Raw genomic sequence first — 12,408 nt, 5'->3', positions numbered from 1 at the left:
AGTTTCAGTAGATGCCAAACACCAGGTGATAAAATTTAACATCCATTTCTGATTAAAAAAAAAAACCACAACTTCTAAGAAACTAAGGACATAGAGATTCTTCTTTACCGTGTTCTGATACCCAAGGCCAACTTCTTATGTCCACTGAGTCACTGAAACTAGTTTTCCAGAACAATGTTTTGTCAGAACAATGAAAAGGGAGTCTGAGAAACATTGGGTTATCCAATGTTACATAGGTTTCTCTGCTAAAAGACTACTGAGTACCTGTACCTTCATTAAATTGCTGGAGACACACTGCCAATAATAATAATAATAATAATAATAATAATAATAATAATAATAATAATAATAAAAGTCAAAACATCTAAATGACCTAAATGTCTAACAAATTATGGTCTATTTATGCAAGAAAATCTTTTGAAGCCTTTAGAAATTAGTGTAAAGAAGTAAATACAGCTATATAGAATATTTTTATTATAGAGCTGATTTTAAAACTTCATGGTACAAAACAATATACATAATACGCTATTTTACAACAGAAGCATACATTTTCACATGTGTATATGCATAGAAATGAAGTTTCAGAAAGTCTAGATATAAAGAAAAAGTTAACACATTATTTCTGGTTGGCGACACTGTAGGCAATGTTTTAAAAATGTTTTGTGTTTCATATTTCCTAATGTTTCTATAATGAACATACAAAAATATTTTAAACATTAAAGATGTAAAAATATCACCAAGCAAGGAATATATACCAGAAAAAATTTAAATTTAATTCAAATTGGCCTACTGTTTCAGAACTTCAATATATTATTTCTGGCCAGTTATAATAAAGCCAATGGACCAGAACAAATTCTTTAATAATTAAATATACTATCACTTATAATAAATCTATCTTTAAAAGATTCAAAGGTTACATCTAGAATGCTAATGCTAAAGAGAAAAACAATCATGTTGCAAACAATATTAAAACCTTGAGACACCAAAACACACTGTCTTCTTATATTTGGGAGTGTTGACACAAAAATCACTTCTAATCTAGAAGTAATGACAAAAATAAGAAAGCTATAGTCATCTTAGTTGATGTTGTGTTAGGGCAAAATAGGATTCAGCTTAGAACACTGGCACTGGATATTTTCACTGAAAATGTCATTTCATCTTGATGGCTAATTTGCATATCACCTCAAGAATAGTCTGTTTCAAGGACACCATGTTTATGAGTATTGAGCTCTTCATTCCTGTGTGAGAAGAAGAAGGAAAGCTCAAGGACATGAATGGAAAGATCCTCCAGATTTTCTCCCTCTCTCTATTCATTTGCAGTTGCAGCAGTAGAGCAAAGGCACACAACTATTTAGAAGGATTCGCATTTGGCAAATCCTTAATTGTTCTTCCACCACTTGAACAGATTCCTCCAGGAAAAGAGTTATGGCAAAGTTTTCATCCAACATCCTGGGTTGGAGTAGATCTTACTCTGGAGGCCAAAGAAAAAGAAGCCAACCGCTTTTCATTTTTTTCACTTAAAAAAAAATGACAGAATTCTCTGTTCATATGAGTTTGAAAATGAATCTTCTGGTCTTGAAAGAGCATAGATAGCCTGAAAGGGTGTAATTGGATCACACAGAAGCCCTGAAGCTCTGTGCCCTAATCCTGTGACATAGATTCCATCCATAGTCAAACTCCAAAGACTGCCAGAGAGAAAGTCAGAGAGCAACCCCCAACACCCTCTTCTTTTAGTCTCATGAGGAAACCCTCTGGACTAGCTTATCTTCTGGACACCAAATAATGTCATGGTACTTGCTAATACAAACTGTGAGTTGTTAAGAAAGCTAAGCCCCCTAATACAAGTAATTGTTTGTGTCAGATTCAGATTTAACAAGTACTATTTATGTGCCAGGTGAATTATATACTTTTGGCTGATCCTTAAAACAACTCAGCAAGGTTAGCATTAGAATTCCCATTTTATAGAAAATTATACAACTCAGAGCTGTTAAGTGACTTGTCAAGAACTACCCAACCAATAAGCATCAGAGTCAAAATTTGAACCCAGATCTGAGTTGATCTGACTTTAACCTGTGTCCTTTCCTATTTCTATTAACCTGACAAGGGCCCAATTTTAATGGTGTGTATGGATAAGATACTTGTAGTGCAGAACTGAAGGGTTTATTAGCTGCTCTCCTATGAGAATCTGGTGTGATAGTCACAAAATACAAAAGCAGAGAACTAAATCTTACCTGGAGGTGGAGATCAAAGACAGCCAATTCCTCTCAACTTGCTCAGCAAGAGGCTGGACCCCAGTCCACAGACTGAAAGAGGAAACTGGGGTGAATTCTACAGCAGCTCTGAGCAGTTCTGCCAGGTGGGGAGAGCCTGGATGGACACAGACAGAGCAAATTAGGGGAAAGAAAAGATGAAGGGCATGGTCTCACCCCTGGGCAATTTCGACTCTTTCCTCTTTCCTCCTGGCCTCTTTTCTCTGGCAGTCTGCAGAGAACAGGCCACGCTGGCAAAGCCACTGACGTGCATCTCAGCTCCCAGGGCACAGAGAGAGCTGAAGCTTTTGAGCCATTTCTTTGCAATTTGCTGCAAGTTTAAGGCCACACGTGATAAAGCTTTCTGTATGGGAGAGAGTGAAAAGAGAAAAGACCACTTGTGATCTTACTTGCTGATTCCCAGAAACAAAACTCTGCAGGGGGCAGAGGGGAAGGGAACAGAAGCAGGAGGAGGGGCGGAAGTCTGTAACAAAGATCCCTCCTTCTCCTTCCAAGAAGTTTTTAAGCCAGCTGCTCCTTGAGACATCATTGGGATACTTCTGTTTAAAAAAAAAAAAAGGCTCATAGGCTAAATCTCTGTGTGGTTTCTTTTCCCACTGGGATTCCAGAATCTTAGGGAACACATACCAGGTCAGGATCAAGGCTCTGCAGAGTTCTTTCTAGAAAGAGTTCTCAGACACAGGATCAGTTGCTCACATCCACAATTTATGAGGATCCAATAGAAAAAGAAAAAAAACAAAACAACATTGGATTTTTCAGCATCCACTTGTTTATGCTATCTAAATTCTAAGGAGAGAAAACTCCTTGCACTGAAAAATTCTAAAATTACAATAAATTCTTTTTCCAAGAGTACCATTTTAGGAGGATTCTGAGCCATATCAGCTTGCATTTGGTTATGGTAATAAATGAATTTGCTACCGGTATCATCCAAGATCCATCATATTCTTAAATGGCTGTGACTCTGACCTGGTCACTAAACTTTACTGAATTCCAGCTTCTTCCTCTGTGAAGCAGAATTTTTATTCAAAATAAAATAGATTCATGGGGCTCTCTTAAAGATTAAATTATATGAGCTATTCAGAAGTATATTCCAAATAACAAAATGTTATAAATGACTGGAAAGTATCATCATTACATATACAATTTCAGTTCACACAATGGTAAGGATCATTAACCAAAAATCAAAGGTTATAAGCACATTTCACTACAAATGAAAAAAAAAGGATACAAATAAAGTGATAAATCTCACAATGAGGCAATGGTACATTCAGATTCTGAAAGACCAAATATTTTATTTTAGCAATCAAACTAGCTTTTGCTAGTGAGCAAGCATTGCAATAGATCTTGTATTTTCAATGTGTTTAACAGTGTGGTCATTAGTGCATTCAAAGGGAAGCAGTGTTTACTATCCCAAAGTGCAAAGAGCCTACGTTTCCTCACCAACAAATGGAATTTTCCCAAGAGTGTAATTTGGTCTACCTCAGCTTACTCAAGTTCACTCTCTAACATGATTCCTTTTCTGACCTCTTCAGTCCACAGTTAAAGTTACAGTTTTGAATGTACATACTACTTACTTTACACAATATTCAGCACTTCTCATTTGTAGTCTTTCATTGGACTATATCCTACTTCCGTATTTTAGATCAGCAAACTTTTCCTGCAAAGGGTCAAATAGTAAGTGTTTTAGGTTTTGCAGGCCATATAAACTTTACCATAACCACTCACCTCTGCTGCTGTGGTGTGAAATTAACCATAAATGAATGAGTTTTCTAGGGCTGCATTAACAAAGCCCCCACAAACTGGGGAGCTTAAAACTTCAGAACTTTATTATCTCAGTTTTGGAAGCTAAAAGTCCAAAACTAAGGTGTCAGCAGAGCCATGCTCTCTCTGAAACCTAAAGAAGGGATTCTTCCTTCTCTTCTACTGTCAATGTTTGCTGACAATTGTTGGAATCGTAGATTCATTACTTTAATCTCTGCCTCTATTGTCTCATGACCATTGTCTCTTATGTGTCTCTGTCTTCTCCTATTCTGAAAAGGACAGTCACAGTGAATGAGGACCCATTCCAGTGACCTCATCTTAACTTGATCACATCTGCAAAGACCCTATTTCCAAATAGGGTCACATTCACTGATACAGGGCATTAGGATTTCAACATATGTTTTTAGGGGGGAGGACACAACTTAACCCATATCATTCATATTGTCATTTCCCTACTTACCTGAGTTGTTTCACATAACTGTTTTAATCACTCACTTGCACAGCGCATCACTTCCTTTGTCCATTGGTCAATTTGTTCTTCCTTGACAAACCACAGTTGGGTTAAATTCAAATTTCTCTCCACTCTGTATTTACACCCACACTGTTTTAAATAGTTGAATAAAAACTCATTAACATGACATAAGGGCTTATCTTAAATTTATGACCACTGACCTCACTGGGTCTTAGAGGCATTGTTAAGCATAACTTTTAATAACTTAATCTCTTTCCCTTTCTTCCAAATGACTTCTCTCAAACCCTCAACATTTCTTTCCCAATTTTCATTATCAGCTGATGACCTTGCTTAGGGAACTCACTGATGAAATCAGGAGAGAAATATTGTACTCTTCCCCCACCACATTTACTCTCCATCTGCATTTGTATTCATCTGATTTGTTTCCTCTTCTATTCCTATGGTTGCATGGTCCATGTTTCTAAGACCAAGCTTTCATCTGTACTCCTTACCTAAAATTCCTCTTCTCCAATTCTTGACCCACCAGCTCTTTTTTTTTTTGCCTCCACAACTCTACCACAACTACTTTCATAAATAACATCAAAGGCCTTCACATTAATAAATTCAGCAGTTTCTGGGCTTCATCTTCATTGAGCTATTAGCAGAATTGCATACCATTGATTGTGTCCTTCTCTTTAATCCATTCTCTTCACCCGGTTTTTATAACCCCACACTCTCTTTGTTTTCCTCCTGGCTAAGTGGTCATTTCCTGTTAGTATTCATTGCCACAGCACTCCACAGTTCAGTCCTTAGAATATCTTCTTTGCCCTATCTACATATAATCCCAAATCACCTCATCCAGGCTCATGGCTTAAAATGTCATTTATAATTTAAGATGAACCAGGTTAAGAAAAACTTGGTAGTCCTATATTTGAAGCAGGAGTTTTCAGTCTGAGTGACATATATCTTAGCTCTGCACTGAAAAGGTCTAAAACCAATGATCAACCAATAGCAATAAATGCAACCAGCACTGAATTGGGTCTATAAATGCTATATAAAAGGAATTATGGCTTCTCAATATGTGATTACTACCAGGTCTGAGAATATAAGATGAGCCCAGAATATTTGTCATACAAAAAAGCAGGGAGGCCTTGAAGACTAGATTGTGCCCCAGTCACTCATGGGCGAATTTGAACAAGCTCCCACTAACCAACTGTAGGAAATTTTCATCGTTAAGAAAAGTAATTGTAATGGTTGAAATATACAGAATGTTTAAATTCATGAATTCATAGCACTCCAAAAAAAGAACATGTTAAACTCTGGATGCTTCTAAGGAAACACTTCAATACATTTAAAACTGGTACTTAGGAGAAAAATTACATTTATCCTGTCTTTCCTAGTCATTAGAATCATTAAAATGTGAAGATATTTTTTTCTGTATAGAAGTATTCCAAATAATGAACAAAAAAAGGATGAAAGAATTAGAATACCATAATTTTCAAACCTCTAATGAATTAATGCATCTAGGTAATGGTCACCAACGATCAGTAACAATACAAAAAAAGAAGGAGCTATTTTAAATATCTCAATGGACGCTAGAAACTTGAAATATCACCTCTGAAATAGCACTCTTCCCTCGTTCAAAAAAAATCTTACCAAACCTCAGTTTAGATCTAAATATCAGTTCTTAAGAAATCCAGGGAAGAGAGGAGTGAGTGCCTGGGTGGCTCAGTTGGTTAAGCCTCCGACTTTGGCTCAAGTCATGATCTCATGGTTCATGAGTTTGGGCCGTGCATCCAGCTTTCTGCTGTCAGCACAGAGCCCACTTCAGATCTTCTGTCCTGCACTCTCTCTACCCCTCCCCTGCTTGCGCTCTCTCAAAAATCAATAAGTGTGTGGGGAAAAAAGGAAGAAGAAATGCAAGGAAGAGAAGAACATGCTAAATGAAACTATAAAGGTGCAATCAGCAAAACCCAAAATGAAGACTCTCATTAAGACAAACAACTATTTTTTTTTCCCAACCAAAAGTGCAAGAAAGAAAGGAAATGGGTCCAATTAATAAATGGACCATAGACCTTAAAAGACACCTCATCAAAGAGGATATAAAGATGGTAAATTAGTATATGAAAAGATGTTCCACATCATTAGTCATCAGGGAAATGCAAGTTAAAGTGACAGTAGGACACCAATACACGCCTATTAGAATGGCCAGATTCCAGAACACTGACAACACCAAATGCTGGTAAGGACTTAAAGCAACAGGGACTCTCACTCATTGCTGGTGGGAATATAAAATGGTACACACACTTTGGAAAACAGTTTAGTGGAATCTTATAAAACTAAACATATTCTTCCCATAAGATCCAGCAGCCACACTTCTTGGTATTTACTCAAAGAGTTGAAAACTTACATCCACTCAAAAACCTGCAACACAGATGTTTTTAACAGCTTTATTCATAAAGGCTAAAACTTGCAAGTAATCATTTTGTCCTTCAGCAGGTAAGTAAATAAATAAACTGTGGTCCATCCAGACAGTGGAATAGAATTCAGTACTAAAAAGAAATGAGCTATCCAGCCATGAAAAGACATGGAGGAACTTTAAATGCTTATTTCTAAGTGAGAGAAACCAACCTGAAAAGGCTACATACTGTATGATTCCAACTATATGACATTCTGGAAAAGATAAAAGTATGAAGATAGTGAAAGACCAGTGATGGGCAGAGGTTAGGGCTGGCAGGGGGCGGGGGGCGGTGATGAACAGGCAGAACACAGAGAATTTTTAAGGCAGTGAAAATACTCTGTATGATACCATAAGGACAGATACATGTAATTATACATTTGTCCAAGCCCTTATAATGTACACACCAAGAGCAAATCCTAAGGTAAATAATGGACTTTGGGTGATTTAGGATGTGTTCATAAATGGTCCATAAATGGTAAGTTCATTAATGGTAACAACTGTGTCACTCTGATAGTGAGATTGGTAATGGGGAAGGCTGAGTGTACAGGGGGCAGGGGTATATGGGAAATCTCTGTACCTTCCCCGCAGTTTCACTGTGGGCATGAGCTTCCATCATGTGGAACAACCATGTGGCTAATATGCCTTCTTTATTTTCACTGTGTTCCTCATCCTATTCATGATTTGTAGAAGACATAATTAGAGCCCCCAAAGAAGTCCACCCCATCATCCCCAGAAAATTATAAATATGCTAAGTTACATGGCAAGAGATTTTTCAAATGTAATTAAAGATCTTAAAGTAGGGAGATCCTCTTGGATTATCTGGGCCCAATATCATAACATGAGCCCTTAAAAGGAGAGAACTTTCCTAGCTGGAGACAGAAGGATGCAGCAGAAGTCAGAAAGTCTCAAAGTGTAAGAAGGAATCAGGTGACATCACCAGTTTGAAGATGACGAGTGGTGAGAGAAGCAATGCCTACAGGAAAGAAGTTGCCTGAAGACCCTGAGAAAGGCTCTCAGACATCAGCTGGCAAGGAATGGGGGACCACAGTCCTATACTACAAGGAACTGCATTCTGCCAACCACCTAAATGAGTTTAGAAGTGGATTCTAGAGACTTCAGAGAGGAGTCCAGGCTGGCCAACACTTTGGCAAATACTTGATTTCAGTCTTGTGAGAGACCAGAATGAGAGTCCTGCCAAGTCCCTCTAGACTTCTGACTGGCCAAGCTCTGACCCAATAAGTCACCATTGTTGTGGTAATTGATTGTTGGTTTGAAGTCACCAAGTTTGTGGCAATTGATTATAGCACAAATAGAAAATGATTACGTAATCGTTAATTACTTTGCACTCTCTGAAGACCAGGATTTCTCTGAATTCACCTTTGGCATCTTACAGGGAAAGGGCAGTCAAATTGACAGTAGAGTAAGCACAAAGTATGAACCAATATGTTCTCCCTATGCCCATCCAGCTCTAACTGGCCCCAATAGCTCAAAAGATCTCAGCCAGCATGGGCAGCCTGATAATTCTTCAAATCTGACAAATTTCACCAGAAGTGGACCTTGGGCTCCTTTATAAAGCCAGCAATGATGTCAGAAAGAATGATCAGGACCTGAAGTAGCTTCAGGATTAAATAAGTTTAAATCGATCCTAATAAGCAGAAGAGTTTCTAATTATTTAAGAACTGATTTTATTTCATTTTTCTTTTCATTGGTTGGGGTGTACCCATATCCCGAGCTCCACCTCACATGGCTCAGCAGGCATAGGGGTGATCTGTAGAGCTGACCCAGGACACACTAAACTGATCTCCAAGGCAGTGGCTATGGTCCTCCCTTTGCCCTGGGCTGAATCTCAGGAGCCATTAGAAGATACCTATCATCACTTCTCTTACCCAACCATGTAAATGAACATTTGCTTACCTACGAACAGTTTTGATAGCACCTAGTTGCAGGAAGGAGATGAAGGTTGGGACTGGAATTTCCAGCTATTGCTTCCTTTCCACTGAGGACATCACTGTAAAAGGAAAGCCTTGGGAGAGGGATAAAGTTTACAACTCAGGAAGATACTGTCAATCTTCTGCCCTTTTGTGCTGCCTGTGATTGGAAGTATGTGTGTGTATACAAAAGAAAGAAAATACATGTATACAGTGTGTGTAAATACTCCACTGATAATAACTTGCCTAAGACACAGAAATACAAATGATAGATGGTTAGTTCCTTTGGTGAGGGATAGTTTGGGGCCAAAGTGAAGAAAGCTACAAATATACCAAGTTTAGGAGCAGCGATTTTGCCTAACAGGGAATGAGGGAAATCTGTATGTGTAGCTTAAAGAATTAATTCCTTGGAAACTGTGGGTAAAAATCACATTTGCTTTTTTTTTTGTCTGAAGACTGTATGTTTGAGTTAGTTAAAACACTCTGAATGTTTTGAATCGTTCAGTTTTCTTAAAAGCTTTCAAAGATGCAGAACAAAAATTATTCTGAGTCTGTACAACCAAATATCCCATGTATTAGGCATCAACAGACAATCCGTATAGGACAAACTGTAGTATTTATAGGATCAATGGCAGAGCTATTTTATAGAACTCTGCAGCTGAATGCCAGAAATCTAGGTATGTTGATTATGGTGTTAACTATTTGATTAGACAAAGAACACAGCTTAGTTACAGAGAGATGAAACTAAGAATTCATCAGCAATAGGCAAGGAAATGTGACCATGGGGGAAAAAGCCCCCAGGAGTCCTTAGGAATTGTAGGAGTCCAGCAGATGTCTCACTATAGCATGTATAGCTGGGCACAAACCACTGCATTTGGATATGAGAGGGAAGGATTTCTTCAAAACTGGACGGAGGGCTTGGATTGTACAAATAACTACATCAAACATAATACCACAGAATTATATTTATATTATACATTATTTTCACATTGTAACATCCACATTGATCATCTGTGACACAATTCTAATAATTTTGAGTATATGTTTACTGTAATATTTATATATATATATATAAAAAAATCAAGAGGCACTTCCAGTAATTCTGGCAAAAAAGGAGCATCAATATAGTGTCTATGCTAAAAAATAATAAAAATAAATACAAATTAATATTTTTTCTGTACAATTTTATGTTTTACAAAATATTTATCAGCCATTAACTAAATCACTTAACAAATAATTTTGATAGGAAGATACGAAGTATTGCTACATGTATTAAGTGTGAGATACAGGTGTAAGGACAAGATTTACTTCAATTGCAAAATGATCCCTTAAGTCCAATGCTTCACTCTTGGGTTTCTAAAAGTTGATAAATTTGGAGAGTTGTTAATAAACACGTTCAGTTGAGAGTGGTAAGAACTACCTTGTTAAAAATTGTCATGTGCAAAAGGCATTCCCTATACTGTTACTTTGGTTGCTACTTATTTGAAAATATTGCTTTTCAGGAATACTAAATTAAGTTAATGTAATACTCTCTGGTTTGCAAATACCCTACAAAGTCAAATATTTGGGACTTAAAACATAAACTTTCTAATGGCAGTTTTTTTGTTTGTTTGTTTTTTTCTTCTTAGGAAAAGGAAGAAATAATGACTGATCAGAACAACTGTTCCATCGGGAATCAGAAATCCATTTCAATACCAAAAAACAAATCAAATTAACCAAATCAGCCCAAACCAAAAATATTCTACATTCAAATTAAAGTTCTTTCAGTTGCATATACAAATATTATGATAGAAAGCCAGGAAGAATTCTTACTCATTGTTTTGCACTGAAAGTTTTGAATATTTTTAAAAGCACCGATTTTTCATTTTCTGATTTGCATGACCAAAATCTTTAGGAAGAAATATCAAGGGGTGGGTGGGTTCAGTGATATTTATTTCCAGTGCTCATCAACTAACAAACTGTCCTTGTTGGAGCAAAAAATGGTATGCATACTTCTGTGAGAATATATCAAGAAATGAATTGACACTCAAATGGAAAACAAAAACAAAAGCAAACCACCAGTTAAGCAAACAGAGTATGGTAAAAATCCCATGCAGATATTTGACAGAATATTAAAAAATAGTGATTATATAAAAAAACTAATGAATAAATATACACTAAATGTCAAGCCAATAAACCCCACTAACAGGTAATATATAGGTAATTAGGATTATTATTTAAAGATAGCAACACTATAGTACTGGTTTATGCTTATAACTAGCTAAAACATAATATGTGATAGGAGTTTTTAAGCCATAAAAATAACCAGTTAATTTTCAAAAGAAAGTTGGTGGAAAATTCTAACCAACAAGTTATATACACAAAACATCTTTAAACAACTACTTTTAATTTTACATTAAATCATCTAAATATTTTGCTATTATATAGGGAGTAAAATTACTAGAATTAAAAGAAAAAAAAAGTCCTTCCCATCAAAAGGTACTCAAGCAGCAGTTTCTAAGTTCTAAGGGCTAATTCACATTCCAAAGCATGTGTATGTGCTGACTGTATAACGGAAGTCAGGGCTGAAATATGGATCCATTAAGTGTCTTTACTCAAGAGTAACTGATAACTAAATTGGTTTATCACAAAGATGGAGGGGTGTGCTGGCATGATCCTTCACATTTTATGTTGTGTTCACTCCTGATCCATAACTTTTTTTTTTTTTTCCTGCTTTCTGGTACCATGGACTGCACAATGAAACTGGGTGTGGAGAGTTGTAACTTAGGTGAAGGGTATTTCTTATTCCTTATTATGGCGGAGAATTTCTGATCACTTTTCCTTGACTATTTTTAGTTAGAGAAGTAAAACTGAAGAGAAGTCACACTTTTATCCTATGAGTTTGACTTTCTTTTTTTTTAAAGAGGAAAGGAAGAATTCCCTGCTAAAATTTGTTTCATTTGAAATAGGTACTTTTACTGACACTGAAATTTTAGTTAAAGCCCTGCTAAAATTTGTTTCATTTGAAATAGGTACTTTTACTGACACTGAAATTTTAGTTAAAGCAGTAAAGCTTTAACATGATTTTTAAAAATTTATGTTTCTGTTAATGAATTTCAAATTCCGACCTACCATTTGATCAGTCTTGGTAGATGAAGTAGTGGGTGTAGTTTATTGCCTGGTCAGTGCTTCATCTGTGAAAGTCAAGATTAATAAGATTTAATTATTTTTAGTAATGAAGATAATGTATTTGGCTTTTTAACAGTGTTATAATTTACTAAAATATAATCTACATTAACAGACCATTTACTTTAAAACAATCCAATCCATGAAAAATTGCTGGATAATACATTCCTTTTTTTTCTGGACAAGTCTGAAAAAATCAGGCTATAATTTGTGCATTTCATCTAATTAAATTATTGGTACTAAGTTTATTTTTATCTATTTCATGTATTTCTTGAACCTGCCATAAAACAATTTCCTCCCTGAGGCATGAGAGATATTAGACAAATAATTAAATATTCTTTCCAGTTTTTTATGACACAATAGTAGTTGTAA

At 36.2% G+C, this 12,408-nt stretch overlaps 1 protein-coding gene across 1 annotated transcript in view; it reads right to left on the bottom strand.

The window, feature by feature from the left end:
- SLCO1C1 (solute carrier organic anion transporter family member 1C1) overlaps window positions 1-11,847 on the bottom strand; it is an 86,755-nt gene extending 74,908 nt beyond the window's left edge. The window contains exon 1 of the mRNA XM_043563133.1: window positions 2,232-11,847. The gene's annotated coding sequence lies outside the window, so the exon portion shown is untranslated. The remainder of the gene's footprint in view (window positions 1-2,231) is intronic.
- Between the last annotated feature and the right edge of the window lie 561 nt (window positions 11,848-12,408).

The sequence above is a fragment of the Prionailurus bengalensis genome, chromosome B4 (genome assembly GCF_016509475.1).
Source record: "Prionailurus bengalensis isolate Pbe53 chromosome B4, Fcat_Pben_1.1_paternal_pri, whole genome shotgun sequence".
NCBI lineage: Eukaryota > Metazoa > Chordata > Mammalia > Carnivora > Felidae > Prionailurus > Prionailurus bengalensis.
Note: the sequence above shows the minus strand (reverse complement) of the source record. Positions and strands in the feature narration are given on the sequence as shown.